Here is an 8,732-nt window from a genome sequence, read left to right on the forward strand (position 1 = left end):
ATCATCTCCCCGGAGGACTCTACGCCGCCATGGTCGCCTCCGATGTGATGTGTGAGTAGTCTACCCCTGGACTATGGGTCCATAGCAGTAGCTAGATGGTTGTCTTCTCCCCATTGTGCTATCATTGTCGGATCTTGTGAGCTGCCTAACATGATCAAGATCATCTATCTGTAATTCTATATGTTGCGTTTGTTGGGATCCGATGAATAGAGAATACTTGTTATGTTGATTATCAAAGTTATATCTACGTGTTGTTTATGATCTTGCATGCTTTCCGTTACTAGTAGATGCTCTGGCCAAGTAGATGCTTGTAACTCCAAGAGGGAGTACTTATGCTCGATAGTGGGTTCATGCCTGCATTGACACAGGACGATGTGAGAAAGTTCTAAGGTTGTGTTGTGCTGTTGCCACTAGGGATAAAACATTGATGCTATGTCTAAGGATGTAGTTGTTGATTACATTGCGCACCATACTTAATGCAATTGTCTGTTGCTTTGCAACTTAATACTGGAGGGGGTTCGGATGATAACCTGAAGGTGGACTTTTTAGGCATAGATGCAGTTGGATGGCGGTCTATGTACTTTGTCGTAATGCCCAATTAAATCTCACTATACTCATCATGATATGTATGTGCATGGTCATGCTCTCTTTATTTGTCAATTGCCCAACTGTAATTTGTTCACCCAACATGCTGTTTATCTTATGGGAGAGACACCTCTAGTGAACTGTGGACCCCGGTCCAATTCTCTTTACTGAAATACAATCTACTGCAATACTTGTTCTACTGTTTTCTGCAAACAATCATCTTCCACACAATACGGTTAATCCTTTGTTACAGCAAGCCGGTGAGATTGACAACCTCACTGTTTCGTTGGGGCAAAGTACTTTGGTTGTGTTGTGCAGGTTCCATGTTGGCGCCGGAATCCCTGGTGTTGCGCCGCACTACATCCCGCCGCCATCAACCTTCAACGTGCTTCTTGGCTCCTCCTGGTTCGATAAACCTTGGTTTCTTTCTGAGGGAAAACTTGCTGCTGTGCGCATCATACCTTCCTCTTGGGGTTCCCAACGAACGTGTGAGTTACACGCCATCACTCTTCAACTCCTTTTCTTCCAACTATTGGACTTATGATTAGAATATTGGTCTAGATCTAGCTTATGGTTTGTACTTTCAATTATGGCCTGGTTTGTATTATTCTAAGGTCTTGTGAAGAATCCTTGTGGTGTATCCACTCAATTTGTGGACATCCAAGGTTAATCCTTCGACTAAATGATTATAGGTCATTGTTATTCGGTTGACAAAATTATTTGTTCATAACTTCTTGGTTCAATTAATCCAATGGTGGACTACTTGATACCAATTGTGATTATTCATTATCAAAAAAAATGGACTCTATTGTAGGTGCTGATCAACTGGATGAGACATCCTCTACTTTATCTCGTAGTATTGATCCTATACCACAACTGTGGTCTTGTGATACCAATTATGGTCTTCTTATATCTGCTATGGTTTCATATATCATTTTTCTTCATTCAGGGTTTATTTTGCAAGAAAACCACTAGCTAACACTATGAATATAGTATTCTGAGTGATTTCCCATGCATTTCCTCTTCTATATTGACTATGGATCTGCTTGAGCTTCACCAGAATCAGTATATTTCTCACCTTCATGCTTCTTTCGTACTAAAGTACTCCTCTGTTGAGGTAAAGCATGAGTTTTGATTGGTACATCCTTCTAAATATTGTGGTTGCTTTCTCACAACTTTGTTTCCTTTATCTGACGAACCTTCATCTTGTCTTCAGAATCTTCCAGAATTCGTCACTTCCTCACACGAATACCATTACCCTCTAGATCTATAGCATCAAGTAAGGACTTGATATTGCAACATGCATTTGCATATCAATGTCAAACTTCATGTATGGATCTAGTCAAACAATGAAAATCCAATAGAATCCAAGAAGATTCAGCTTTGTGCTTATAATACACACCATCATAAGCCTGAATATACTAGTTGAGTAGGACATCTCTAAACATCAGGCTGAGATGTGTAGTATATAACACCACGTAATATAGGTTTATATCGTGATACTTAGCACATAAATTTGGCATTCTACTATTTGTCTTGACATTTACCTGAATTGCACAATTGCAATGAGATAAACTTGAATCAAAGTGGTCTGGAATAGTTAAGGTTAACCTAATTTTCTCTGGAAGTACTACTTAACTTCCATTTTGTTGAGGACTATCTCATATCACTCATAGTTATCACTTACTATCAATTGTTTCACAAGTTTAGATAATTTACTTACCCTATTACTTGTCTGGGTCTACATCTTCTATTAGGATATCATAATTATCTTCATCACTTGATATTACTTCTAGTGCAGGTCTGAGTAATTCTTATTTAACTATAACATGTGTTGGTACACATCTTCCAATAGGATATCTTCCTTATGGTTGTATCCTCTCTTTGGACTACCATGTATTGTATACCAACTGTGATCTACTCATCTATTGTTTTAATGACTTAATGGTATACTGCATATTTGGAATTAGCTGACTAACTTTACTTTATCTTGGTAAGAAATGTTGACTCAAGTGTGTCAGGATTATTCTCAAGTGAATATCCATCTCAAGTCAATAAGAATTATTTGGTTTACCTAGGACAACTTCCTATAGACACTAACCTTCCTATTGGTCTCCTTTAAAGGGTTTTAATCCTAGGGTCAAAGCATTTGCTCTGATACCAACTGTGGTGACCCGGCATACCACTGCATGGTGTAGTATGCAAGTCTGATATAACACCAATGAAACACCGTTCCACGAGTATTATATCGCTCAGAGTGGTACAACAGAAACATATGCGGGTCCAAGGCATGTCTATAGAATTACAACATCGACTCTGTTACATAAGATCATCACAGCCTCCTACTTTACAATGAGGTAAATCTGCAAATAAACTCCAAAAGAACGACTCGTATTCTAATCCTATCACGAACTCTATTTGTAGAGTATTTACCTAGCTATAGAGGCTAAGAATAGATTCTGGCTAAATAGGAGCTAGGTTGAGGAAGCTAGTTCCCTTCTTTGGCTAAACTAGGTTTTATCCTTGTTGGATGTGGTATCTGGCTCCTCTGACAGGGTCTTGTCTCTTGAAGTAGTTGTTGACTCCTCGGCCTTCGAGTTGCACTGTAGATCCTCCTCCGATGCCTCCATATCTAAGCAGGGGATTTAAGAGTGGGATGAGTACGAGCGTACTCAACAAGTTCATTATAGGAAAGAGGTGTTTAATGCACTAGCTACGGCATTAGACCAGAAAGTCTAATACCAATGCAGGTTTTCATAATCATTTCTTCAAAAGGGTACTTTTATTCAGAAGAACTATGTCCGTCAGCCTTCACCGGTTTACTAGAACTTCATGGAGCTCCTTTCCGGCCGCGTTCGCAGTTCCATATCCCGGAACAGGGAGTGACAGGTCACGGTTCTTTACACTCTGCAGAGGTGTGTTGCTTTACCCATAAGAGATCTTAACCTTGGTGCCAACCGGGTGATCTTCCCGTCCACACTTCCTATGGTGTGAGGCCCGGTATAAGGTCATAGCCAATCATATTCCTCCGCTACCTCGCACACCCACCCTTTGTTGCAAACCCCGACCCTGGGTCCTCGTCGGTCCACTTACACCATTTAAGGACGGACCCCGACCACGACAACGATGCAGGATCGAACCAAACTCCTTCGCCGGTAGCTGCAACCCATCATAGACCACATTACCGTGGGGACTTAGAATGGGTTCCCCACCCACAAGTTGTTCCGCAAGCCGCAACCGCTACGGTATGCACAGCATAACCGTGGGGACTTAGAATGGGTTCCCCACCCACAAGTTGCTCCGCAAGATACAACTGCTACGGTAAGCGCATCCGTTGATGTACAAGAGGTGGAAATACGATTGACTAGTCCGTCCCATTTCAGATCTTATGGTTAACACGGTTATTACGGCACAAGAATCACTGGCGACATTTGTTTTTTTAATCCTAGATGGATATAAACCCTTGCAATGGAACCTCCACCATATCAACACAATCCATGGTTCCATTGCCCACCACATAGTCATATTCATAGTTATGAAAATAGTGGTTTTGGTTTTTATGCAATAGTGATAATCATAGTACTTTGCAAGTAATTTGATAGAAATACACAAATGACATGAGCAAGTGATGAACTTGCCTTTCTTGGCTGCAAGATTATGCAGGCAAGGTCTTCGAATGTTTAAAAGATTGGCAAAGATGCAATAATGCATAAGTATGAGATGCAATCGCTCTAAGCGTGGTCTAACCTTGATGATTTAGGATCAGTGAGTTGTAATGATTAGTTCAGGGTGTGTTGCACTTTTAGAGTGATTCACAAACAAGGTTCTTATTCAGGGTCGTGTTGTGTTAAAATCATAAGCAAGTGGTAAAATGCATAGTAACAATCATACACACCAGGAAATAGTAGTTGTATGATAAGTAAAGAGCAGTTGTCAATTTTTAGTCCTATAATGCATGGTTGATGATTATTTAGTATATAAGTCAAAGGAATAACTTTTGAAGAACATGTTCTTTAATAAAGAACAAGTATGATAATTAGACTGGTGGGGTTCTATGGTTGACTATGGTTTCATCTAGTTCCTGAAGTTAGTATTAGATGGATCACAACCTAGTTGTATTTATTAGCTACTAGGCTTGTGTTGTTGAATTAAGCCTAAACATCTTAATTACCAATAGTTGCTATCAAGGTGGTATACATTGTTGGTGATAGCTGGCTAGGGTTTATAGGTCCTTATAAGCAGGGTTGATGATGATTCTTTATTTACTTCAAAAGAATAACTTTTGAAGAACATACTTCTTAAATAATAAGAAGTATAACAATTAGGGTTTAGGTGGTCTAGGTTTTACTGTTGGTTCTATTTAAGTAAAGAATGAGTGGCTCCTAAATGGAATGGTGGATAAGTATCCAACACTAGTAGGGTTTAGTGGAATATGGTATGTGATACAGAATAGCAAGTATAGTTGCTATTATGGTTCATCACAAGGATGTGATGATAAGCATGGTTAATTAAGGATGGTGGTTTTTGGTAATGGAATCTAGGGTTTCCACTTGGTTGGCCCTACTGGATTATTTAGGTCTAATGAAGATGAACACATGGGATGCTAGTTAGTAGTGATAGGATTTCCCATATTTTATGTGGATTCTAACTAGTATTAAACAATTAAATTTTTATTAAAAATAAAAATTTCATATTATATTTTTATTAAATAGAATTTACTTTTATAAGAATTTTGATGTCTTATTTTTATTTTTCTGAGTTAATATGATTTTTCTATAATTAAATGAAGTTGCAGTAATTTTCTGGATTTAAATCTAAACAGGAAATGACTAAAGCTACACAGACATGACACCCACACAGTCCATGACTGGTGGGCCGTGTCCACGCTGGCGGCCATGTGGTGCCGACGTGGCAACCAAGTGCCTCACCGGCGACCAGAGGTGGACGTCGCCGGCGATTCCGGCCACCCGCGAGGGCGTGCGTGTGCTGGTTAGAAAGAGGACGCCGAGGCGATCCCAGTGGTGGTGACGCCGCCGCCAAATGGTCGCCGGAGCTCGGCCGGCGGCGAGGCCGAGCGGCAGAGCTCACGGGCCAACGTCGCGGGATGTGCTTCGGAACGTAATCGAGCGAGATACGCATGCGAGGGGAATCACTGGCTCACCAGGAGCACGCAGGGCTTGACGGCGAGGCGAGGGGATGGCTAGTTCGCCAGAATTAGTCGGTACCGGCATCGGAGAAGACGAGCTTGCCGGCGGCGCTATGGGTCGCCCCTGCTCGATTCCTTTTGCGGGCAGAGCAAGTCGAGGGTGGCGGTGTCGATGGAACCAACGACGGTTCCAAGGGAAGCTCCAAACGGCGGCGATGGTCGACGGCCGGTCGACTAGGGTTTCGGGATTGGGCGGAATTGGAGCAGAGAGAGAGGGAAACGGAGCTAGGGTTTCATCCAGGCCTTTTATACGACGCCTGGGCGCGTGCCTCGTCATGGCTTCGGTCGAGGAGAAGGCGCCAGCGCGAGGGAGAAGCTGGCCACGGCGTCTCGCTGGCCTCCAGACGTGAAGAGGATGAGGACGAGTTCCTCTGTTTTATTTTTCTGCCGAAGGGGTATGGTGGGCTGGTTGGGCCGTGCTGGGCTGAGAAGGTGGGCTTCTGGTGGGCGGTGGTGCTGGGCTGCGGTGGCCTGGCAGGTAAGCCTCTTTTCTCTCTTATTTTCTGTTTATTTATTTTCTGTTTTCTATGTCATTGATTTAATTACTGTTTTGAATTCAACCATATTTTGTAATTTTGATTGATTGAATTCCAGTAATGTTCATTCCAGGCACTTAAAGATTATTGTTGTGTATTAATGATATTAATATGTACTAAAACATTGGTTCCTTATTTACTATGGTTATCTGGATTTACATATTCCTATGGACATGAATTTGAATATCATTTTGAAAGTATTCAAATTGTTTTCCAATGATATTTTTCTCACTTGTGCATAATTTTATGTGAGCACTTGCTTGTTAAGGTTTTGTAGATTTGATTATAACCATATTTCAAAGGTGGTACTAGGATTAGATTTATTAACACCTTGAAGTACCTAGAGTAGATGTTACTCTAATCAGGGTTTGGTCTTGGTTATCATGCTAAGTGGTTGATCATCACTTATGGGTGTTAATTATAAAATATAGCACAAGGTTAATCTTAGGTTCATAATTGAAACCTAAGATATAGTTTGTGAGCAATTTCTAAGGTTCTTATGAGATTCACCTAATGGCAATTGGTTTGAATCTCATCTATGGCCTGGTTAGTATTATGATCACCATAGTGATACACAAACTAGGGTTGAGGTTTAATTCTAGATTGTGAGATGAGATGGCACCATATTGCATGTGCTAGGGTTAATCTTCCATAACCATGATGAAATGGTTACTTGCTTAATAGTTCATGTGCTCCTTCAATTTCTAAGGACTTGGGAATTGGTTTTATCTGATTCCAGTGGACTTCTATTATTATCCTCAATTACTCATCAAAGTAAGTACAGTGGTTATAGTTCTTTTTATAGTTAACTTTGGTCATATGGATATATGGTTTCTCACCATATAAAGTATAGTGTTTAACTCTAAGGTTTTCTTGGGTTCCTTAATTTAGGAAATGTAGATATGGTAGTATTCTAATTGTGAGCACCAAGTGGTTCACAAGTAAAGGTTGGGATATAAGTCTAGGGTTACTTAGTAATGATTTCCCCATGATTTCATGTGGTGAATGATATCTACTTATCCTATTAGGGTTTATCTTATCCTTACATATCTCAAGAGCATGATCATGGTTAGACATGATCAACTTGTTCTTGATATCATTTCCTCAAGTTCTTAGGTTTTATGATCATCATTCAATTTATAATGTTCAAGGTTGGGCTTCCTAAAGTATTTCTAATGGAATGGTTTTCACTTCCATGTTCAAGTGTTGTCTTGATTAACTAAACATAATATCTCCCTTATAGTTTCTTGGGTGGACATGGCTATGGTTGTCTCTATAGGTTATATCCCAGGAAAATGCCTGAGATATTACTTAGGGTTCTACTTAATTAATGATGATATAATCATCTGGGTATATGGATAGTTCTCTCCCTCACATTCAAGTATTGGCTCAACTACTTGAGTGTAACACCATAGCTTAGGCTCTCTTATAAAGGAATGTTTATTCTAGGGTTTATGGTGTACTCACAATATTCATTTAGGTAGCTAAGCTAAGGATTCAATTGTCTAACTTAATTGGATTAGTCCTATCCTTATTTCACTAATTCATGGATATGATATTATTCCATGTGATATTAGATTATCTCACCACTCCAAGGGGAATGGTTTACAACCTAATACTTTAGTTCAAAGGTTGTCCTTTGTTCTTAATTAGGTAAAGCTAAGAGTGGTATGAATGGTCTCTCTCATTTGGAAGGACTTCAATACTAACCTAAGGTTAGGCTCCATAGATAATGAGGTAGTCACCAATATCTATGGTTAACATAAATGGATTCTCTCTCTAGGGAAGGTCTTGAATAATATCCTAGGGTTCCTCTTAAAGATGATGTTTTGAATACTTGGATGCATATCCAAGGTTTAACTCAAGGTTTGTAATGCTTCTCTAATAATTACAATAGAACTCTCACCTCTCTAGGTTTGATTCTTAACTATTTGGAATAGAGAAGAATATATATTTCTAGAGTTGGTTTCCAAATAGATGTATGTTCATATGTTATGGTAAGGATTACCATATTATAATCTTTTATAAGATCAAGTAATTGATCATTGAGTAAAGTGTGGTTGTGTTGATTATCAGTTCCATTTGATCTAACCCCTTGGTTCAAACTATCTCTACCCAAAGCAAGGTTTTAGCAAAGTCACATTGAGGTTTATAGCGCTTGACTTGATGAGCTACTTCAATTCCACCAAGGTCAAGTGAAACTTCAGTTACTGTGACTGTTTTACTTTAAAGCGTGAAAATTCCCCAGATTTTCTATGCATGAATGCAATGCACACATCTGTTTCCTCTATTTTTGTAACCCCATTACCTGGGATATTACACCTTCTCTTATCCAAATCGCCAGCATAATCTGAATCCACATATCCGGCGAGCCCCTCACCAATCCTGCCAAACCTCAAGCAAGC

Source organism: Lolium perenne, chromosome 4, assembly GCF_019359855.2.
Source record: "Lolium perenne isolate Kyuss_39 chromosome 4, Kyuss_2.0, whole genome shotgun sequence".
Taxonomy (NCBI): domain Eukaryota; kingdom Viridiplantae; phylum Streptophyta; class Magnoliopsida; order Poales; family Poaceae; genus Lolium; species Lolium perenne.